The sequence below is a fragment of the Oncorhynchus masou genome, chromosome 10, assembly GCF_036934945.1.
Source record: "Oncorhynchus masou masou isolate Uvic2021 chromosome 10, UVic_Omas_1.1, whole genome shotgun sequence".
Taxonomy (NCBI): domain Eukaryota; kingdom Metazoa; phylum Chordata; class Actinopteri; order Salmoniformes; family Salmonidae; genus Oncorhynchus; species Oncorhynchus masou.
The window spans coordinates 36,708,580-36,734,162 of NC_088221.1; the positions used below are offsets into that span (position 1 = coordinate 36,708,580).

The 25,583-nt window shown below is 43.5% G+C and overlaps 1 pseudogene; it reads right to left on the reverse strand.

The window, feature by feature from the left end:
• Window positions 1–25,583, reverse strand: part of LOC135546849 (low-density lipoprotein receptor-related protein 1B-like) — a 357,889-nt pseudogene that overhangs the window by 251,844 nt on the left and 80,462 nt on the right.

Sequence of the window (25,583 nt, forward strand, 5' to 3'; positions counted from 1 at the left end):
TTGAGGTTGTGGACAGGTGTCTTTTATACTGATAACAAGTTCAAACAGGTGCCATTAATACAGGTAACAAGTGGAGGACAGAGGAGCCTCTTAAAGAGGAAGTTACAGGTCTGTGAGAGCCAGAAATCTTGCTTGTTTGTAGGTGACCAAATATGGATGAACTCGGCATCTACAGCTAAATGGAGAGATAGAAGTCCAACAAATAAAAAAAACGAATAAGTGCAACTATATTTATGAAGACAATCAATACACACACTAGGATGATTGAAAATGCCTGTATAAATAACACTATAGAGGTCTGGACAAATATCACCAAAATAAAATGCATCCAAACAGATCTGATCTACCGGTAAGGAATTGAATAGATAGGTGATACATTTAAATTGTGGGCTGAAGATACAACCTCCAGAAATCTCAAGATGCTTTCTTACTAAAGCAGTGGGACCGAATGAAATGCTTAATTTTGTACTGTACATCCTTTAATTAGAAATATAACAAAGACTTATAACAAGGTAAATGCCGAGAATGTGCTGGGGCACATATATAGAATCCCCAAAGAAGACACAAAAGATGAGAATATTATATCGGTAACCAATTGAGTAAACGAGCTGCAAATAGTAGTAACCCAAGAGGACTGGGAGGACATATCTAGAAACACGTCCAAGACAACCAACTTTCTACTCAGGGAATACTCTGAAAATGCACTCAAGATTTTTCGTAACTCCTATAATACAATCAAAGGACAACTGTGACATCACATCAAGTTGCTGGCTAATGTGGGGAGAGTAGGGTTAACCACACCTACGTGCTATATTCCTGCCCAGTCCTCAATCATTTCTGGACCGAAGTATACAAAATATTAGATGATACGTTTGAACGCTCACTTTCTCTAAATCCAGAATTTATACTGCTGTGAAGAACCCCTCATGCACAGGTCCTCCAATCTGATAATCACCTCTTCAGAATTCTGAGAATAACAGCACTTAAACAGATTACAATAAACTGTCTTAAACCACTGGCACCACAGAGAAGCAATTGTAAAGAAACAATTCATGAAATGTATTAGTATGGAAATGATAACTCATAGAATAAAACACCAAATTACTATATTGGGAAAAAGAAGGAAAAAATGACAATATATTCTGAAATATTTATAGGCCCTAACTGTCACGCACTGATCTGTTTCACCTGTCTTTCTGATTGTCTCCACCCACCTCTATTCTCCTTAATGGGAGCAATGATCAGTGCCAATGAATGTTTCACTTCCCTTCTGTCACATTTGTTCCAAACTGGCATTTCAGTCTGTTACTTTCCCATAAGACAAACTCAAAATGTTGTCGTTCCCTTTGACAACCAATACAAAGGGGCTCAAAAGGGGTTCTAAAAGACACCCATCATGGATGCCCACTAACGTGTCTCCGAAAAGACAAACTAAAAGAATAACCCCCACCAATTTAGGATAGGGTGTAAAAAGAAAATGGAGCCAAACACCAAAACTCAGGCTTCTTTCAAACTAATGTGGTTGTCTGATGTGAGGTGTGGCTCTCTCAACATCGCATCTCCAACTTATTCGCTGGTCCTGCGCAAGTGAAACACACACTGTCTAACGAGGTGACTACAATCAGTGCTAATGTGCTAATGTGCTAACCAACCTCAAAATGGCTAGATAAACTGAAATCTGTAACAAGTCCACGAGGGGAAATGGCTGAAGAACACAGAGAGAGCAGTATACTCGCTAGCTATTTTGGCCTTCTGCTTTAACAATATGAAAGTCAGGTGAGAGAGACTAATAAAGCAAAGGTACTATGACTGTTAACTTCTAATGAAAAGACTTTCACAGTATCTCATTTGAAAGGCAGACAGAGAGCCTGCATAGAAAGCTGAGGCAGCTCCACTGCGGCAAAGCACCAGTCACTCTGGGGGTTCTGGGTGGGACCCCAGGGATCCTCCAGGGCTACAAAGACAGAACCAGACCTCTCCTCACTCTACCCCCAGCTTCTCTACCCCCTTTACCCAGGAGACCATACTGGCTTGGGTGAGACAGACCACACAGGCATCACTTCAATTTATCATCCTGTGAGGGAGAGCCAGGCAACCCCAGGAGACAATTAAGACCCAGATCTCAAACCCCACCGTGACTGGCTGCGATGCGACATAAAGAAGCACTACCATTTAGCACTGAATCTCATTAGGCTAAGGGAAGAGAGAGCTGGTGTCATCAGAGCATCTAGCAAGGAGGTATAAATCAAATGTGTCTTGGAGGGGGAATGCGGCAAGGCGCTCGTACACCCGATCGAAATGAGGTGGACCTCTGATTGTGTCTTCAATTTGATCTTCTGCTTTTTTTGTCAACTACACAATGTCCGTGGATTGATCAGGCAAGCTAACAAATGCAAACAAACTTAAAACTCCATTAAGGCCATAATGAATTGCAGCTCCTGACAGGTCAATAGTGGGACATAATCTTCTAATGGACCAGTCTCAACCAGCGTTCGTCTTCATCACTGTCTGACTATCGGAGGCTGGGCAATATATATAGATGTAAGATCTTAATTTGACCTGTATTGTCGCAGCAAAATAATCCTGCAATAACAGGATGTGGATGTAGGACACCCAAAACAGAGCAGAACGATGCATTGACATGCAACAGAAACCCCACCCCTGCAAAAATAACAAAGCTTTTATTCTATAACACAACTGTGGGGGATCCAGGATCTAAGACGGGAGATGTGTGTGTATTCCACTGCCATCACAGGGTCAAGGAGTTGGCATAATGCCCTACACGCTACATTTACCTGGCCGACACCTTCCATGTGCACACGCACGACCCCCCCCCACCCAGTCAGGTAACGGGATTTGAACGTTTAGTCCACAATGTTGCTTGAGAGGTGGCTGGGCTATTAGCTGGACAAAGTGAGGCAACACGATAAGTGGGATACTGTTAATATAACAGTGTGTTAGTGACATCCTCACTAGCACCAAGTGAGAGTTGACCTATACAATATGCATGACACACAACTCAATAGACAGGATCTTGATTTGAGGGAATTTGCTACAGCAGGAAAATAATTCTGCAGCAACGGAAATGTACATTATTATTTGGATTATAATTCATGGACATTTTTATAGAAGTTGATTTGTTTTTCCTAAGGGAAAATCAAGTCTGAAAAATCTCATTTGAAATGACAAACTTCAGAAGTCAAACCTAAAATACTAGCACATGTTTTAAATGTCCCGCATTACAGGCTCTTGCAACTGGGTGATCAATTTAAGATCCTACATCTGTATTTGACCCAATTTCTTTCATGAGAATGTCTTGTTATCCCACCCCAAATCTAATGACACAACTTTAAAATTGGTAAAGTTAGATTTTTACATGAACAAATAACCTTCAATTCATTGCATTTTCATATCTTATCAAAATGAAAAGAAACCAAAAAGTACATTTACTCTGTAAAACGTTGTCTTTCAAATTATCTTTCTCAAAAACGTTTGTATATTGTCGCATACATTAATCTGTAGTCTTCATTTTTTTGTTCCTAATAAAACATATTATCATTATTATTATTATATATTTGTTTTACAGTTTGGCGACATCTCTACCGTTCTTCCACGACACACTTTTGTAGTTTTAGCAAACTATTTAATCTACATTATATATTTTCTACATTGATTACATGTTTATGACATAAGGAAAGGAGGGATAGATGTGACACTGACAGATGACATGTTTATGACACAAGGAAAGGAGGGAGATACGTGATACAGACAGATGACAGATTACATGTTTATGACATAAGGAAAGGAGGGAGACATGACACAGACAGATGACATGTTTATGACATAAGGAAAGGAGGGAGAGACGTGACACTGACAGATGACATGTTTATGACACAAGGAAAGGAGGGAGACGTGACACTGACTTTTGCAGGACTGTCCGTCGCTCCCCAGACTGAAGCCTGTCCGACATCGACAGGTCCTGGACTTGTAGCTGCCGCTCAGCAGACAGATGTGGGAGCATCCCCCTGGCTTTCCATACGGGTCCGTCTCACACGCGTGACTCCTAACTAGAGGACGGGAGGAGTAGAAAAGTCTATTAGACTCATTAAACACAGTTCTAACACAATCATTTGACTGTACTTTATCAAATGATGGAGAATTCTCTCATATTCACACAACGTTGTCACGCCCTGACCTTAGATATCTATTGATTTTGGTTAGGTCAGTGTGTGACTGGGCCGGGTACTTCAGTGTTGTATGTCTAGGGTTTTGTATGTCTAGGGTTTTGTATGTCTAGGGTTGTTGTAGGTCTAGGGGTTTTTGTATTTCTATGTTGGCCTGATATGGTTCCCAATTAGAGACAGCTGTTTATAGTAGTCTCTGATTGTGGATCATATTTAGGCAGCCCTGTTTCCCACTTTCTGGTGTGGGATCTTGTCTACAGTTAGGTGCCTGTGTGCACACTAGTAGCGTCACGTTTCATTTGGTTTGTTTGTTGTTTTGTTTTGTTTTGGTGAGGTGATTTTCAGTTGATTAAAAATATGTGGAACTCTTTTCACGCTGCACCTTGGTCACATCATTTTGACGAACGTAACACACATTTAACAAATGTAGGCTACAGATACATTTGACACCAGCATGCATTGCAGTACCCTGACTGGATCAAGTCACAGTGATGCAGACATCTCCATGAGCTTGTGCGTTACAAGTACTGTGCATAAATGCACATGTTACAACTGGAGACCAAATATCCTTTACCTTTTGGCTGAGTGAGTCTGTGGTAAACCCGTATTGGTCCTCTGGAACTCCCTAGGCTGGTTAGTGTCCTGGGTTCTGTGGTGTTAAATCGATGAATCTTGAAGATTTCCATGATATTCCCATTGGAGGGGTCAGAATGAGTGGCATACAGGTAGTTCTCAAAGACAGCTAATCCATGGATGTAGGACACCTAAAACAGAGCAGAACAATGCATTGACATGCAACAGAACCCCCACCCCTGCTAAAATATCAAAGCTTTTAATCTATAACACAACTGTTGGAGATCCAGGATCTAAGACAGAAGATGTGTGTGTATTCCCCAGCCATCACAGGGTCATGGAGTGGGCATAATGCCCTACACGCTACATTTACCCAGCAACACCATCCATGTGCACACGCACGACCCCCCCCCCAGACACACACACACACACAGGACAGGGTTGGGTGATCATTGTACACAGAAAGTATGTCTTAACCCACTGGGCCTCACCTCAACCCTGGGGCGGCAAAACATGTGGCAGGAGAAAAAACACACAACCAGGAAACCAGTGAACCATCTTGTTCTTCAGAAACACACAGTTTGCTTGAATATTAATATAGGCCAGTTTATTTCCAGTTTATTTCAAGGCTGTGTGATTTATAAACTACAGAGGTTTTTCATATTCTGTTCACAATCACTATACGCCCAGGGTTGACCTGTATATGGTTTCTTTTAATATGATGTTGAAACAGTTTGCTTCAAATATTTTGTCCAAGGCTGTGTGATTTCTACACAGGTTATCATATAGCATTCACAATTACTATAGACCTATGACTGAACCTGCATATTGTATTGTATTTTTAGTATTGTGTTAAATTAACCCTGTGGTGTTGGAGCTGAAACGTAAGTAGAATTTAAAAAATGGATTACGACGCAACACTACATCGTCTGCCAGTAGAAAAAGTCAAATCTGTCTTTCATTTGTCATGGAGACGATATGCAGAGCAACATCTCAGAGGTCTACTGAGGTCACTCATTTATGAACAGAAAGAGGCATCATTATGCTAAGAACACCTGCACACACAATGAGGTGTATTTCATACGCCCTGGCCTCCTTCTTTCTTTCCATCTCCACCGTAGCCTACAATATAAGTCTCCCTCGCATTACAGTAGGTTGCTTTCAAGGGGCATGTTTTTGAATAATATCATTCCCCTAATTGTCCATCTCCAAAGTGTAGTACAGGGAGAAGGACTAACCATTTGGACTATTTGTAAGTGACCCTATCACAGCTTCTCAAGCTCATCCACACTGATTTATCACCATGCAATGAAATCCATATTCAGGAGATATCAAACCGTAGGTGCATCCCTGGCACCCCATTCCCTAAATAGTGTACTAATGTTGACCAGAGGCTCTCATAAAAAGTAGTACACTATATAGGAAAGAGGGTGACATTTGGGATGTTAAAGCTCTACAATGACTTGGGCAAGGTAGAATTCATTTTGTAGGTAGAAGAAAGGCATTTATTACTTCACCTGAAATGCCCCCTGAACTGCCCTCTGACCTGCCGTCGCAAGTATAGTTTTGGAAAGCTGTAGTTAACAGTCTGCAAGGACGAAGATTTTATCATTCTTGTAATGTCTTAGTATGTGTATGTGATCCTTGCAAACATTTAACCCACAACTGTGGCATTGCTCTTAACAACTGACCCACACACTGGACAAACCCAGCTCAGATTGTTCCCTCTCAAAATTAATATAAATGTCCTCAGACTCATTTCCCTGCGTGGCGTGTAAACTGTAAACCCAAGAAGACAATCATCAGAAGCAGAGCTCAGCTTAGCCTCACGACGACAACACAATGAGGCTAGACACTCACTTGACTGCCTTGGATGACTGCATGCCTGTTTTTCCCGTTGTAATCCACCACTTCAATGTAATCCAAGTAGGCGTCTGCCCAGTACACCAGCTTCTTGGCCAGGTCCAGGGCCACGGCTGTGGGTTGCACTGTCTTGTAATCCACCAGCCTGGTTCGGTTGGTGCCATCCATGTTACAGCGCTCCACCTTGGCTACGTCTCCGTAGTCAGTGAAGAACAGCATCCTACGAGAAGATGATGTGTATAAATAAACTTGTAGAAATATGCCACTGAGTAAACACTTTTATTCAAAGGGACTTCGAGCACAGTGAGTGGATACATAGTAGGTGTATGTGATCATGTAGGCATATAGTTATTGTAGTTATATGCCTACATTGGTAATGATTCAGAAATATCCACAACACTTTTTGAACACAATTACTGCACCTAAGTTAGAGCCAACTACCAAGGACAGTTCTAAATGAACTGGAGTGACTGTATAGAACCTACAGGTTTACAAATGGAAGGAGTTGACAATAAGAAAAAGGGACACGGTACTCAAAACAGATACAAGAAGAATCCTGACGAAACCCATTGCTAATGGTTTAATTGTAGGCATGGTATGAAAAGCAAGCAACCCCACTGAACCTTATCATTGTAATTCTTATAAGCTGAACTATTCATTTCCTGATTTTACCTATACATGTACAGAGAAGAAAATGGTGTGTCAGGGCCAGTATGGATTTGTAGTTTTGTATGGCTGTCTAAAATGACACCCACGAGTACCCACTGTTAAGCTAGCAGTCTATAGGCAGCTCTTTCCAGGAATCACCAGTACCTACATGGAAATGCCATTGCTTGAAACTGACCATTAAATGTACATTGCCAATTAACGAATAGAAGGAAGGCCAAATGTATTCACAAATGTGGTGAATAAAAGATACGTAAAGAGAGATACAACATAAGTTTCTTCTCCTTTACATTGATATGAATGCAGGAAGAGCTACCTTGTTAATGGTTAGGGTTGTATCATGTCTTGTTAATGGTTAGGGTTGTATCATGCCTTGTTAATGGTTAGGGTTGTATCATGCCTTGTTAATGGTTAGGGTTGTATCATGCCTTGTTAATGGTTAGGGTTGTAACATGCCTTGTTAATGGTTAGGGTTGTAACATGCCTTGTTGAGGGTTAGGGTTGTAACATGCCTTGTTAATGGTTAGGGTTGTAACATGCCTTGTTGAGGGTTAGGGTTGTAACATGCCTTGTTAATGGTTAGGGTTGAAACATGCCTTGATAATGGTTAGGGTTGTAACATGCCTTGTTGAGGGTTAGGGTTGTAACATGCCTTGTTAATGGTTAGGGTTGAAACATGCCTTGATAATGGTTAGGGTTGTAACATGCCTTGCTAATGGTTAGGGTTGTAACATGCCTTGTTAATGGTTAGGGTTGTAACATGCCTTGCTAATTGTTTAATTAAAAATAAAATATTTAAACTTTATTTAAGCAGGTAGGCTAGTTGAGAGCAAGTTCTCATTTACAACTGCGAACTGGCCAAGATAAGGCAAAGCAGTTTGACACATACGACAACACAGAGTTACACGTGGAATAAACAAACATACAGTCAATAACACAGAAGAAAAAAACGTATAAATACAGTGTGTGCAAATGAGGTAAGATAAGGAAGGAAATCAAATAGGCCATAGTGGGGAGGTAATTACAATATAGCAATTAAACACTGGAGTGATAGATGTGCAGAAGATGAATGTGCAAGTAGAGATACTGGGGTGCAAAGGAGCAAAATAAATAAATAAATACAGTACGGGGATGAGGTAGTTGGATGGGCTATTTACAGATGGGCTATGTACAGGTGCAGTGATCTGTGAGCTGCTCTGACAGCTGGTGCTTGAAGTTAGTGAGGGAGATAAGTCTCCAGCTTCAGCGATTTTTGTAGTTCGTTCCAATCATTGGCAGCAGAGAACTGGAAGGAAAGTCAGCATAAGGAGTAATTGGCTTTGGGGGTGACCAGTGAAATATACCTGCTGGAGCGTGTGGGTGCTGCTATGGTGACCAGTGAGCTGAGGTAAGACGGGGCTTTACCTAGCAAAGACTTGTAGATGAACTGGAGCCAGTGTGTTTGGCGACGATTATGAAGCGAGGGCCAGCTAACGAGAGCATACAGGTCGCAGTGGTGGGTAGTACATGTGGCTTTGGTGACAAAATGGATGGCACTGTGAAAGACTGCATCCAGTTTGTTGAGTTGAGTTTTGGAGGCTATTTTGTAAATGACATCGCCGAAGTCGAGGATGGGTAGGATAGTCAGTTTTACACGGGTATATTTGGCAGCATGAGTGAAGGATGCTTTGCTGCGAAATAGGGTTAATGGTTATAACATGCCTTGCTAATGGTTAAGATTGTAACATGCCTTGCTAATGGTGTCATGTTGGCTCTCTGAGACAGAGAACCAGACCAGAGCAGCATCAGACCATCATGAGAGAGAAAGACAGTTAGAGAGATGAGGGGTGTTGGAGCCAGAGAGCCCACTTAACCTATACAAGTTAAGTCAAGGGAGAGATAGCGGTGATGTTTGAACCCAGATACACATGCTAGACTGAAAAATAGCTTCTGTCAGGGAGAATCAACTTCCTCAAACAGATGAGCCTCCACGTGACAAAGCAATGATGGCTCTCCGGGATAATGATTGTTGCTGATGGAGTACAGATGAAATAATAAACAGTATAAAAAGAATCATTGCCACGGTCATAACAGTCCATGAGACAGACCCCAAATTTGGGCCGACAATGTCTCATAGGGATTTTCTTGAAGGACTATGTCCTCAGAGTTGGAGAATGTGTGATATCAGTGCAGCAATGGTGGCTTTCTCTGTGTTATCAATCTTTCTTTCATCCCTCCATCCCATTCATTTTTCCCATAGGGATTTTTACCATATGACAAACAATGTCAGTATATAATAAGTTATTGCCCACATATACTCTTTAATTATACATCACTAGAAAGCTTAGATTGACAGCTATCCACCAGATACATTTTTGGACAGAACCTTTGACCCTTGACCTCTAGGGTGCATATCAGATTTACTTGTATAAATTGTTTAAAAAGGAGCGATTTTGACATATTTTTGGGCACACTCTTACCACAATTCTGAGAATAATTTAGCATCTTGACATACACTATATACAGTATGCAAAAGTATATGGACCCCCCTTCAAATAAGTGGATTCAGCTATTTCAGCCACACCCATTGCTGACATGTGTATAAAATAGAGCACACAGACATGAAATCTCCATAGACAAACATTGGCAGTAGAATGGCCTTACTGAAGAGCTCAGTGCCTTTCATTGTGGCACCGTCATAGGATGCCAACTGTCCAACAAATCTGCCCTGCTAGAGCTGCCCCGGGCCAACTGTGCTGTTATTGTGAGGTGGAAATCTCTAGGAGCAACAACAGCTCAGCCGCAAAGTGGTAGGCCACACAAATTCACAGAACGCAACACTCACTATCGAGTTCCAAACTGCCTCTGGAATCAACATCAGCACAAGAACTGTTCGTCCGGAGCTTCATGAAATGGGTTCCCATGGCCGAGGAGCCGCCGTCAAGCACATTATCACCATGCACAATGCCAAGCGTCAACTGGAGTGGTATGAAGTTCGTCGCCATTGGATTGTGGAGCAGTGAAAACACATCCTCTGGAGTGATGAATCACGCTTCAACATCTGGCAGTCCGACGGACAAATCTGGGTTTTGGCGGATGCCAGGAGAACGCTACCTGCGCCAATGCATGGTGCCAACTGTAAAAATCTGGTGGAGGAATAATTGTCTGGGGCTGCTTTTCATGGTTCGGGCTAGGCTCCTTAGTTACAGTGAAGGGAAATCTTAACGCTACAGCATACAGTGACATTCTAGACGATTCTGTGCTTCCAACTTTGCGGCAACAGTTTGGGGAAGGCCCTTTCCTGTTTCAGCACGACAATGCCACTGTGCACAAACCAAGGTCCATACAGAAATGGTTTGTTGAGATCATTGTGGAAGAGTTTGACTGGCCTGCACAGAGCCTCGAACTTAACCCCATCGAACACCTTTAGGATGAATTGGAAAGCTGACTGCGAGCCAGGTCTAATCGCCCAACATCAGTGCCCGACCTCACTAATGCTCTTGTCGCTGAATGGAAGCAAGTCCCCGAAGCAATGCTCCAAAATCTAGTGGATGATGGTCTTTAAACGTCCTGTCTGAAGTCTATTTTTCTTCTCCTTTGTAAATATATCTTGTTACCTTTTACAGTCTTTCAAAATGTTTTAGGTTCATACATCCTACAATAAATGACATTGGCATGCCTTTCATTGGCCCTTTTTATACCGCTACACTTCCAATACATATAATATATCTATAACTATATCTGCACAAGGACGCATTTGTCTAGTCCATAGAACAGTTGGGAAAAACGTCCAGGGCTCCTCTTTGTGCATTTGTTCCTCAAAAGAGACAAAATGCACATCTCCACAAATCCTTTCTTCCATAAAAATACAGTGAATGTGATACATTCTCTCTGTTACTTTCTTTAAAAAATATTTGAAAACATAATGAGGTGACATTTGGGTTGTACCATGACCTCCATCAAACAGACAATGACTACCAGCACATTATACACATAAAATCTCAAGGTATTGTTGCTTTTGTATTTTGTGTCCATTAGATTAAATAACCACAAAAGATGGTGTAGATATAGGAACTGAAAAGAGAAGCTGAATATGCATTAATTTTGTGATTTCAGTGACATAATTCAATTGAAAAGATCACAGATCACAGTGTCACTCCTCCTCTCCACATCTCCAAATCAGAAGTGTTTCTATCCAATCATCCAATTCCTCGCCCCCTCAATCCTAACTTGGAGACCTACCCTAACCAGAAACCATGGATGCATGGCAGCATTCATGCAAAACTGAAAGCGCGTCCACCGCATTTAACCATGGAAAGAGGTCTGGAGATATGGCTGAATATAAACAGTGTAGTTATTCCATCCACAAGGCAATTAAACAAGTGAAATGCCAGTAGAGGGACAAGGTGGAGTCGCAATTCAACGGCTCAGACATGTGGAGTGTGTGGCAAGGTCTACAGGATATCACGGGCAAAAAAACAAAAAACAGCCATGTCCCGTACATAGACGTCACACTTCCAGACAAACTAAACACCTTCTTCGCCCACTTTGAGGACAATACAGTGAAACCGTTTCAGCTTGCTAACAAAGACTGCGTCCCCCTATCATTCTCTGTGGTTGATGTGAGTAAAACATTTAAACTTGTTAACCCTCACAAGGCTGCCGGCCAGGACGGCATCCCTAGACGCGTCCTCAGAGCATGCGCAGACCAGCTGGCTGGTGTGTTTACGGACATATTTAATCGTTCCCTATCCCGGTCTGTTGTCCCCACATACTTCAAGATGGCTACCATGGTTCCGGTACCCAAGAAGGCAAAGATAACTGAACAAAATGACTATCGCCCCGTATCACTCACTTCTGTCATCATAAAGTGCTTTGAGAGACCAGTCAAGGATCATATCACCTCCACCTTACCGGCCACCCTAGACCCACTTCAGTTTGCATAACGGTATAACAGGTCCACAGATGACGCAATCGGAATCACAATGCACACTGCCCTTTCCCATTTGGACAAAAATAATACCTATATAAGAATGCTGTTCATTGACTACAGCTAAGCATTCAACACCATAGTATCCTCCAAGCTCATCATCAAGCTGGACGCCCTGGGTCTCAACCCCGCCCTGTGCAACTGGGTCCTGGACTTTCTGACGGGCCGCCCCCGGTGGTGAAGGTAGGAAACAACATCTCCACTTCGCTGACCCTCAACACTGGGGCCCAACAAGGGTGTGTGCTCAGCTCTCTCCTGTACTCCCTGTTCACCCACGACTGCGTGGCCATGCACGCCTCCAACTCAATCATCAAGTTTGCAGACGACATAACAGTAGTGGGCTTGATCACCAACAACGACGAGACAGCCTACAGGGAGGGGTTGAGGGCACTAGAAGTGTAGTGTCAGGAAAACAACCTCTCACTCAACGTCAACGAAACAAAGGAGATGATTGTGGACTTCAGGAAACAGCAGAGGGAGCACCCCCTATCCACATCGAAGGGACAGCAGTGGAGAAAGTGGACATTTTTTAAATTCCTGGGCGTACACATCACCGACAAACATAAATCATTCACCCACACAGACAGTGTGGCGAAGAAGGCACAAAAGCACCTCTTCAACCTCGGAGGGCGGAAGAAATTTTGCTTGTCACCCAAAACTCTGAAAAACTTTTACAGATGCACAATCGAGAGCATCCTGTCGGGCTGTATCACCGCCTCGTATGGCAACTGCACTGCCCTCAACTGCAAGGCACTGTAGAAGGTGGTGCGATCTGCACAATGTATCACCGGGGGCAAACTACCTGCCCTTCATGACACCTACAGCACCTGATGTCACAGGAAGTCCAAAAAGATCATCAAGGACCACAACCCGAGCCACTTCCTGTTTACACCTATCATCCAGAAGGTGCATAAAAAGCTTGAAAAACAGCTTCTATCTCAAGGCCATCAGACTGCTAAACAGCAATCAACTACTCCGAGAGGCTGCTGCCTACATTGAGACCCAATCACTGGACAGTTTAATAAATGGATCACTAGACACTTTAAACAATGCCACTTTAAATAATGCCACTTTAATAATGATTACATATCTTACATCCCCATATCACATGTATACACTGTATTTTATATCATCTATTGCACCTTGCCTATGCCACTCGGCCATCGCTCATCCATATACTTATATGTACATATTCTCATTCACCGCTTTAGATTTGTGTGTATTAGGTAGTTGTTGGGGAATTGTTGGATTACTAGTTAGATATTACTGCACTGGCGTAAATAGAAGCACAAGCATTTCACTACACTCACATTAACATCTGCTAACCATGTGTATGATACAAATACAATTCGATTTGTTTTGGTTTGAGGCCTGCACTGCAGAGAACCTACAACATCGTACGCTGAGAGAGCTCACTAGCTTTCATATTGTTGAGAATTTATTTATCAACGGGTTTAGAGGGGTTTAAAGTATGTATGTTCCACAATCAAATGGGAAAGGAACTCTAGGCCTGACTAAACTAATAAACATTGTTGTTACTTTAGTTTTTGCTTTTAGCCTAATCAAAATCCATTCTCCCATCAAAATATGATGATGGAAAAATATGCCCCCTCAGTCAACAGTATTTGTTTGGGAAGTAAGAGTGTAACTATAACTACCACAGACAAGATGAAACAAAGTTCACTCTCATTTCAATTCATTTTCAAAGATAATTTTAACAGTGGGAAGAATAGACCATACCATATCCATCAAAGCTTTCCAGAGGCAAAAAGTAAAAGAATAGCATTCCTTTTCATGAAAGAGAAAGAAAACATATAAACAACAGCAACATAAAATGTAGGGTGTTGTCAGAACACATTCCCTTAATATTGCTCCTCATGCTATGCTGCTATCACCAACCTCCCCAATTTCTTTTTGCTTTCACTCCATTGCCCCAGGCTCTCTCTCTCACTAGAAACAGCTGTAGCTATGTCTCACCAATTAGCGGAAGACGAGACCAGAAAAACGTTTCCTCCTGATAACCAATCTAGCTGGCAGAATTCATGCCCAACTCCCTGTTCCCGGAGGGACCTGCACATGCACTCTCCTCCTACACCATTATCCCTCAAAACACACACCACGTCACATCATGCACGCACGTGTGTGTGTGTGTGTGTGTGTGTGTGTGTGTTATGTTGGTGTGTGTGTAAGTGTGTAAGTGACTAACTTTTCCACAACTAATTTTTTTCCATGTAAAGTAAACAGGCATGTTTGTCCTGGGAGTAATTTCATTCTATTTTCATGAAGTTAAAAGGGAATGTTTGTCATTCTCCATGCAAACACAGTCACAGCAACACGCTGCATAGATTCACAGTGAATCATAAGAGACAAGCCGCATTGCTTTTAGCAAAACAACACAGAGACATTTCATAGCAAGCAAGTGTTTTGGGGAATTAGGTGGTGAATTCATTGCGAGGATGTGGGAAACCAATCTAAAATCCTTGTATCAATAAAAATGTTCACTTCACAGGAATCATTTTGCTGTGCAGAGTAGACGCTGCATTATTTAGAGATACAGGAGTTATATTGAGAACGAGAAGCATGCATCTGAAGTTATGTTGAATAGTCTGGATGCTGAGGTTTTGCTGAGGAAATGTACTGTAAAGAGTTTCAAAATTGGGGTTACAATTTATCCTACCATTTCTACTGATCTGCATGCCAGTTATATGTGCATTTTCGTGGAACAGTTTGATTTCAATAATAATGTTTTTGTTTGTCAAAATCCTTGTCAAGTGATTAATCATAAAAATTTGAAGTTAAATGATACAACTATAAATGTTAAAATATAAATATGGCAAGAGCACCAGCCTCTGCAATATGGAAACATTGATTCACTGTGTGGTCCATTGACAGCTAAAGAAATGAGAGCATAGAACTCAGAGATAGCCTGATGCAGCAGTAGGCCTATAACGTTCATCGTCAACTAAGTAAAATGCATAAGCCGACAAAGAAAAATTGTCTAAAATATCCTGACAAAAATTCTGGTTCTTTCAATCACATTAATCTCTCTACGCCACCTGTCTGCCTCCCTTTCTATCTGTCTTGAACTATTGCTAGTGAAGTTCAACATTGTATCAAATCATCACTGGGTCCGGCCAGAAGCTTTCATTAGTGAACTTTAAACATTGTATCAACTTGCCTATTCTGAGTTTCCTGTGCCAGTGAGCTTGGGACAGACAGCTGTTTTTTTCCACTAGATATATGGGATCATCAGATCGTGATATTTTGCTCTTTCACACCGAGGCTTGGTGATTATCGAGGCTGGGAGTGTTGGAAAGATTTTTCAAATACTGAGGAACTTTCATTCGCAAACTTTCAAAATAAAATTACTTCCCCATTGTTCCTCAACGGCAGTGTATGATATATAATTTCTAGCTCTTTTATCCCATAATGACAAGATGATCATGTCTCCGCCCTAACAATGGGAGCCTTTGTCCCAAAGGCGGGAAGGTAGGCGACAAGTTTAGGTCTGCATATTATTCCCATAGAAATGCATTGGATTTATTCTAGACAGATTTGCAAAAGTGAGCCCTCTCTCCTCGTCTCTTCCTCTCTGCTGAAACTATATCACTGGAGAAAGAATCTGAGCGAGCAAAACAGTGCCCCTCTATATGTAGCCCATGTATCTGATGCTGTCTGGCCAGAAATAGTATGACATGCCAGACTCTTTTGGTCCAGACAGCATCAGACACATGGTCTACACATACTGAGACAGAGGAGCGCTGTTTCAGATGTCTTAAGTGAGATTGATCCGTCTTCCTGACGACATGCGCCTCGGTCTAATAAATTATCAATATTTCAATATTTTATTTGGACAGGCAAGGAGGTACGATAGCGCGGGCCAGGCCCCCTAAGGCCCGGCCATTTTTCCGGGCATGGGTTGGTATATAACCGCCAAATAACACACATTGAGAAGAGAAGTTCCAATGTTCTCATTCTGGTGTTGTTTGCACTGTAAATGGCCTTTGCTCCACCAAGAACCGTAGTGCTAAGATACAGCATCTCTCAGCGAAAGGCTTCTCATTACACAGCTGTTCTGAATTCATGTCTACTGACTGTCCTTGTACCCTCATGAAAATAATGGGGCTAACTCTCTCTCTCTCTCTGTTGAGCTCCTGGGTTCCATCTCCCTGGGAATCTTACAACAGAACAGAAACCCTTTTAGCTGCTGATGACTAAATAAATAACGAATAATATAATCAGATCTCCATAACACCCCCCCCCTTTCCATAACCCCCCACTGTTTTCAGACAGCCATTTTGTCTCCCCCACAGTGGTTTGGGTACATGTGGTGGTGACATAACCAAAAATGTTCAAACAGAGAGGGTCCTGCAGGGGAGTTTTATACAGGGGGATGTGAGGGGGAATCAGTAAATACTGATGAAACCTGGTGACAGTGGGAGCTGTCTGGAGCACTGGCTCCCCAGCATTTACACAGCAAGACATGCTCCAAAAGGAAAGCAATATCTGCATTGCGTAAGGTCAGGCAATCATGCATATTGTTATATGGTACGGTAGGCACAAGGTTTTAAAGACTTAACATTCTGAGAAAGGTTTTATTCAATCAACTGAAGATACTGTACTGCGGTTCTGGAATGGTTTTTCAGAAGTGGCTGATTTGAAGTGTTTACTACCCCCATCTGTGATGTGCTACCATGGAAAACACATTTCTGGAAGCGCTATTTGGAAAACCACTCTGCGCACTTGTTTGAATACCAGCTAATTGGTTTGTCAAGTTAAATGGACACAAAATTTTGCATATCATGGGTACGTGACAAGATCTGTGACAATAGATGGAGCCAATGGACTTGAGGGATACTAAAGGTTACACTTGTAATTGCCAGTCAGTCAAAGTAAACATACAAAGATAACTTACCCCATAAGAGGATCCACAGCGATTCCTTTAGGATTGGTCAGATCTAAATCTATGATGGTGATGCAGGTGTCCCCAACATGGCTGCAAACAAATATCTTGTCGCTTACATGGTCCACAAAGTAGAAGTTTCCAGTGAGCCAATCAATGGTCATGTGTTCTACATCTATGGATGAAAACAAAGTCATTAAATTCTTGCCACCAAAACTTTCTTTGATTAAGGACATATTGTGAGGATAGACCTGCTGATCTTCCATTATGTTAGATAGCATTTTATTATGGACATTCATGTCATTCATTAAAGGTAAAGACACATAACTGAATACAAAGTAAGGAAGGAATCTAACATTGATGGTATACTGAGAGTGAACAGTATTCCTTAAATTATTGAATTAACAGGATAGACTAGCACTACAATGACCCTGAAGAATAGAATGACCATGGGAAGTGCATTGGGTAGGCATTTCCTACATTGTGAAAGTAAGTGGGGGAAAAAACAGAATTGAAAATATGAAGATATACAGGCCTAAGTGCTGTGGGTGCATGTGGTTGCTTGAAGGGGGGGGGGGATGGACATTGAGAAGAGAGAGACATAGAGAGAGGAAGAAGGAGAGAAAGACAGAGACCGGGAGCGTTTTAAGACTTTGTGAAGGGTCATGACTGAGTGTGCAAAAAAAATCAATAGTTGCCAATCATTGTAAATTGGAGAATATCTTTGACCACTTGACACACTGCAAGACATACTTTGTAAACTTTGTACTGTTTTGATATCCATTTCCATTGTAAATCCATTCAGATTCTTCATTTTAGCACAGCGAAGCCGTCTGAGGGAGTCTGAGGAAAGAAGCCAACACACTTCCTTTTCCTGGTAATTGTAATCCAATGAAAGGGATCCATTTTCATCCAACAGTTTCAAGGTCTGTAGATTAGATCCATTTAATCGTGTGGTTGCTATGCAATCTGACCTTCCAATCAGTAGAGCTGGAGGAGAGTCGCCAGGGTCTGGAACACAAGAAAAAGGGAAAAATTTGGAAAAATTGGGGAAAAACAACATGGTGGAAATCCTTCACAAAGAATATAAAATGCCTGTATAAACCCAGGAGGACTAAGAAGATATTAAACACAATGTGGATTTTCTTCTAGACATTTCTGTAATTTATAAATAAACAGAAAAAACTCCAGAAGGAACATCAAAGCTACATCAAAACTACATCAGATTCAATAAAACAACTATTGCAATTACAATTTTCAATACAGCTGTTATCTCCTCATCTACCCAATACACCCCTATTTCCATTATTGTCGTAGATGAGCTGGGAAAGCATATCTAAATAAAAGTCATTTACTAGCTGTTTTCTCTATACATGAGCAAACTAAGTTTGTTTTCCAATGAAAAGTGGAGGAAGATGAACAAAACGTTTGTTCCACAGTCCAAGCTCCTGCCCCAGCTTTGTGTCAGAAGGGGGATTTAGCCCAGTGATAGGCTAACACAACCCACTTCTGAGGCCTAACTGACAGTGTTTGTGCCCCCCCACGAGCTCTCATCTCTCTCTCGCTCTCTCCTTTACCTGCTGTCTCAAACACTGAATGCTCGGCTATGATGCTGAACTGTTGCACCCTCTATAACCACAGGGATTATTTGACCCTGCTGGTCATCTATGTACATTTGAATGTCTTGAAGAACGATCTGTCCTTAATGACAATGTACCTTTATAATCTCCAGCTGGCACATCCAGTATAGGACTGGTCACAGTTCAGAGCCTGGTTCCTCTCCAGGTTTCTTCCTAGGTTCCTGCCTTTCTAGGGATTGTTTTGCTAGCCACTGTGCTTCTACATCTGCATTGCTTGTTCTTTGGGGTCTTTGGGGTCTTAGGCTGGGTTTCTGCACTTTGTGACAACTGCTGATGTAAAAGGGGCATTATAAACACATTTTGATTAATTGATTGCCACTGATCCCCCACACAAGTTCAATAATATGGGCAATAAATTAGTGTGTCCACTGTGAAAAGCACTTTTCTTTTCCCTGATCCCTCTAAGTCAACCTTTAGGAGCTAGATAATATACCCTGGGATACTACTACAGCATGGAAGGGGCTTTGGTTCTCTCATACGAGCACGTTTGCGTCCCAAATGGCACTCTATTCTCTTTGTAGTGTAATGCATTACATTTGACCAGAGCTCATAGGGGAATAGGGTGCCATTTTGGGCAAAACCAAGCTCTCTGATAAAGACATTGTTGTCTTGAATGCAAAACTGTATCTGTCATTCAACTCTACATATCTCTACTGTACCAAAAGGTTCAAACAATTACCCTATATATATATTGTTATTTTAACCTTTATTTAACTAGGCAAGTCAGTTAAGAACAAATTCTTATTTTCAATGACGGCCTAGGAACAGTGGGTTAACTGCCTTGTTCAGGGACAGAACGACTTGTCAGCTTGGGGATTCAAATCTTGCAACCTTTCAGTTACTAGTCCAATGCTCTAAACACTAGGCTACCTGCCTATCTACCTTCTACATCATTTCTAGAATTGCATTGAATTTGTCTGATAAATATTAGATTTTAAAAGAGGCAAAAATATGTATTTAACTCATCAAATGTCAATTCAAGGTAAATGTCACAAAGTGTTTGACTATGCACTTTTTGGAACATGCAAGGTGAAAGCATTGTGTTATATAATCATAACCTTGTAACATTGTGATGAAAACTGATTAAGTCAAATACACACTATTAACCATTTTTTACATTTTATCAGTAACTTACTGTATTAATCAATAGTATGATACTGCATGAACTGAATACAGCAAGTTGTAGAATGCACAGTAAAATAAAGTACATTTGGCTACATCTCAGAAAGTTTTCAACTTTGAAGAGCAGTAAAACAAGGTTGTCCACTATCGGCATATCTATTTATTATTACCATCAAAATGTTAGCTGGTAAAATTGGATCCAACACTAATATTATGGGATTAGAAATCTGTGGCTTAAAAACGAAGGTGTCATTGTACGCTGATAATGCATGTTTTTAAAACCACAATTAGAATCCCTCCACAGCCTCAGAGGTTCTAGATATTTTTTCTAACCTTTCTGTATTGTAACCAAATTATGATAAGTGTACTATATATTACGTATTAGATCACAAAAAATGTATACTTTTACATTACCAATAAAATGGTCTGACGGGGATGTGGACATAGTCACTATACATATCCCGAAATAAAGTAATTCTCTCACTGAAACCTAGAAAGTTAGAAAAAATAGATAAGATCTTGCTACCATGAAAAGGAAAATACCTGCCTATTTGTGGAAAAATCACCCTGATTATGTCACGGCTTTCGTTGTGGGAAGGAGGAGCGGACCAAAATGCAGCGTGGTTATTATTCATTTTATTTTAATAAAGAAACTATACACGATAAACTAACAAAATAACAAACGTGCGAAAACCGAAAACAGTCCTATCTGGTGCAAAACACAGAGACAGGAACAATCACCCACAAACACACAGTGAAACCCAGGCTACCTAAATATGGTTCCCAATCAGAGACCATGACTAACACCTGTCTCTGATTGAGAACCATATCAGGCCAGACATAGAAATAGACAAACAAGACATCCAACATAGAATGCCCACTCAGATCACACCCTGACCAACCAAAACATAGAAACATACAAAGTAAACTATGGTCAGGGTGTGACAGTACACCCCCCCCAAGGTGCGGACTCCGGCCGCAAAACCTGAACCTATCGGGGAGGGTCTGGGTGGGCATCTGTCCGCGGTGGCGGCTCTGGTGCTGGACGTGGCCCCCACTTCAACGTAGTCTTCCCCCACCTTGTCCGCTTCCGTGACCTCCTAGCCACAGGAACCCTACTAAATAACACGGGACAGAGGGGCAGCTCGGGACAGAGGGGCAGCCCAGACTCCGGCAGCAGCGCCGGACAGGCGGGAGACTCCGGCAGCAGCGCCGGACAGGCGGGAGACTCCGGCAGCAGCGCCGGACAGGCGGGAGACTCCGGCAGCAGCGCCGGACAGGCGGGAGACTCCGGCAGCAGCGCGGACAGGCGGGAGACTCCGGCAGCAGCGCCGGACAGGCGGGAGACTCCGGCAGCAAAGGAGAGGAGGAAGGATCTGGCAGATCCTGGCTGACTGGTGGATCTGGAAGAGTCTGGTTGACTGGCAGATCTGGAAGAGTCTGGCTGACTGGCGGATCTGGAAGAGTCTGGCGGATCCATGCAGACTGACGGCTCTGGCTGCTCCATGCTGACTGGCGGCTCTGGCTGCTCCATGCTGACTGGCGGCTCTGGCTGCTCCATGCTGACTGGCGGCTCTGGCTGCTCCATGCTGACTGGCGGCTCTGGCTGCTCCATGCAGACTGGCGGCTATGGCTGCTCCATGCAGACTGGCGGCTCTGGCTGCTCCATGCAGACTGGCGGCTCTGGCTGCTCCATGCAGACTGGCGGCTCTGGCTGCTCCATGCAGACTGGCGGCTCTGGCTGCTCCATGCAGACTGGCGGCTCTGGCGGCTTCTTGCAGACTGACGGCTCTGGCGGGTTCTTGCAGACTGGCAGCTCTGGCTGCTTCATGCAGACTGGCAGCTCTGGCAGCTCCTTGCAGACTGGCAGCTCCTTGCAGACTGGCAGCTCCTTGCAGACTGACAGCTCCTTGCAGACTGGCAGCTCCTTGCAGACTGGCAGCTCCTTGCAGACTGGCAGCTCCTTGCAGACTGGCAGCTCTGGCTGCTCCATGCAGACTGACAGCTCTGGCTGTTCCATGCAGACTGATAGCTCTGGCTGCTCCATGCAGACTGGCAGCTCTGGCAGCGCTAAACAGGCGGGAGACTCCAGCAGCGCAGGAGAGGAGGAAGGCTCTGGCTGCGCTGAACAGGCGGTAGACTCCGGCAGCGCAGGAGAGGAGGAAGGCTCCGGCAGCGCTGGAGAGGCGAGGCGCACTGTAGGCCTGATGCATGGTGCTGGCACTGGTGGTACTGTGCCGAGGACACGCACAGAAATCCTGGTGCGGGGAGCTGCCACCGGAGGGCTGGTGTGTGGAGGTGGTACTGGGTAGACCGGACCGTGCAGGCACACTGGAGCTCTTGAGCACCGAGCCTGCACAACCTTACCTGGTTGAATACTCCCGGTCGATCTGCCAGTGCGGCAAGGTGGAATAGCCCGCACTGGGCTATACAGGCAAACCGGGGACACAGTGCGCAAGGCTGGTGCCATGTAAGCCGGCCCAAGAAGACGCACTGGGGACCAGATGCGTAGAGCCGGCTTCATGGCATTTGGCTCGACGCTCAATCTAGCCCGGCCGATACGCGGAGCTGGAATAGAACGCACCGGGCTATGCACCCGCACTGGAGACACCGTGCGCACCACAGCATAACACGGTGCCTGCCCGGTCTCTCTAGCCCCCCGGTAACTACAGGAAGTTGGCGTAGGTCTCCTACCTAGCGTCGCCATATTCCCTGTGAGCCCACCCAATAAATTTTTGGGCTGACTCTCAGGCTTCCATCCGCGTCACCTCGCTGCCTCCTCATACCAGCGCCTCTTAGCTCTCGCCGCCTCCAGTTCTTCCTTGGGGCGGCAATATTCTCCAGGCTGATCCCAGGGTCCTTCTCCGAATAATTCCTCCTCCCATGTCCATTCCTCCTTTTGTTGGTTCTTGGGGCGGCTACACTCCCCTGGTTTAGCCCAGGGTCCTCTCCAGTCAAGGATTTCCTCCCAAGTCCAAAAGTCCTTTTTACGCTGCTCCTGCTGCTGACTTTGCTGTTGCCCGTTACCACGCCGCTTGGTCCTGTTGTGGTGTGTGATTGGTCCTGTTGTGGTGGGTGATTCTGTCACAGCTTTCGTTGTGGGAAGGAGGAGCGGACCAAAATGCAGCGTGGTTGTTATTCATTTTATTTTAATAAAGAAACTATACACGATAAACTAACAAAATAACAAACGTGCGAAAACCGAAAACAGTCCTATCTGGTGCAAAACACAGAGACAGGAACAATCACCCACAAACACACAGTGAAACCCAGGCTACCTAAATATGGTTCCCAATCAGAGACCATGACTAATACCTGCCTCTGATTGAGAACCATATCAGGCCAGACATAGAAATAGACAAACAAGACATCCAACATAGAATGCCCACTCAGATCACACCCTGACCAACCAAAACATAGAAACATACAAAGTAAACTATGGTCAGGGTGTGACAGATAAACTGTGATATGACTTGAGTTAATATATTTGCTGATGGTTTTGCCTACACCTAGTTACCTGCTTTTTAAATTATATGAACAACAAAAACTCAAAATAAGTAGGAATGGCAAGCCAGAAAAAAATTCAAAGGGCCTATTTATACACTGCTCAAAAAAATAAAGGGAACATTAAAATAACACATCCTAGATCTGAATGAATGAAATATTCTTATTAAATACTTTTTTCTTTACATAGTTGAATGTGCTGACAACAGAATCACACAAAAATTATCAATTGAAATCAAATGTATCAACCCATGGAGGTCTGGATTTGGAGTAACACTCAAAATTAAAGTGGAAAACCACACTACAGGCTGATCCAACTTTGATGTAATGTCCTTAAAACAAGTCAAAATGAGGCTCAGTAGTGTGTGTGGCCTCCACGTGCCTGTATGACCTCCCTACAATGCCTGGGCATGCTCCTGATGAGGTGTTGGATGGTCTCCTGAGGGATCTCCTCCCAGACCTGGACTAAAGCATCCGCCAACTCCTGGACAGTCTGTGGTGCAACGTGGCATTGGTGGATGGAGCGAGACATGATGTCCCAGATGTGCTCAATTGGATTCAGGTCTGGGGAATGGGCGGGCCAGTCCATAGCATCAATGCCTTCCTCTTGCAGGAACTGCTGACACACTCCAGCCACATGAGTTCTAGCATTGTCTTGCATTAGGAGAAACCCAGGGCCAACCGAACCAGCATATGGTCTCACAAGGGGTCTGAGGATCTCATCTCGGTACCTAATGGCAGTCAGGCTACCTCTGGCGAGCACATGGAGGGCTGTGCTGCCCCCCAAAGAAATGCCACCCCACACCATGACTGACCCACCACCAAACCGGTCATGCTGGAGAATGTTGCAGGCAGCAGAACGTTCTCCACGGCGTCTCCAGACTCTGTCACGTCTGTCACGTGCTCAGAGGGAACCTGCTTTCATCTGTGAAGAGCACAGGGCGCCGGTGGCGAATTTGCCAATCTTGGTGTTTTCTGGCAAATGCCAAACGTCCTGCACGGTGTTGGGCTGTAAGCACAACCCCCACCTGTGGACGTCGGGCCCTCATACCAACCTCATGGAGTCTGTTTCTGAAAGTTTGAGCAGACACATGCACATTTGTGGCCTTTTGGAGGTCATTTTGCAGGGCTCTGGCAGTGCTCCTCCTGCTCCTCCTTGCACAAAGGCGGAGGTAGCGGTCCTGCTGCTGGGTTGTTGCCCTCCTATGGCCTCCTCCACGTCTCCTGATGTACTGGCCTGTCTCCTGGTAGCGCCTCCATGCTCTGGACACTACGCTGACAGACACAGCAAACCTTGCCACAGCTCACATTGATGTTCCATCCTGGATGAGCTGCACTACCTGAGCCACTTGTGTGTCTCATGCTACCACTAGAGTGAAATCACCGCCAGCATTCAAAAGTGACCAAAACATCAGCCAGGAAGCATAGGAACTGAGAAGTGGTCTGTGGTCCCCACCTGCAGAACCACTCCTTTATTGGGGGTGTCTTGCTAATTGCCTATAATTTCCACCTGTTGTCTATTCCATTTGCACAACAGCATGTGACATTTATTGTCAAGCAGTGTTGCTTCCTAAGTGGACAGTTTGATTTCACAGAAGTGTGATTGACTTGGAGTTACATTGTGTTGTTTAAGTGTTCCCTTTATTTTTTTTGAGCAGTGTATAACGAATAGGAATTCGGAGGGCAGAAATGATTAAATATTAAAGCATTAGACCTCTCACTAAAGGCATCAGTCATGCAAAAGTTATACTTAAATCTGAAATGGTTCTCTAGTAAATTACTAAGACTGTCTCACCCGATGTTCAAGAATGGCCTTTTTCCCTTCATTCAGATTTCAACTGCTCACTTTCAGTTACATTAAAACAAAACAATCTCCAAAATATATTTATTTTTTAAACAATCCTTACAAAGTTCAACAGCGAAGAGGCGACCCCGGGATGATGGCCATCTAGGCAGAGTTCTTCTGTCCAGTGTCTGTGTTCTTTTGCACATCTTAATATTTTATTGGCCAGTCTGAGATATGGATTTTTCTTTGCAACTCTGCCTAGAAGGCCAGCATCCCGGAGTGTCCTCTTCACTGTTTACGTTGAGACTGGTGTGTTGCGGGTACTATTTAATGAAGCTGTCAGATAAAGGACTTGTTAGGCATCTGTTCTCAA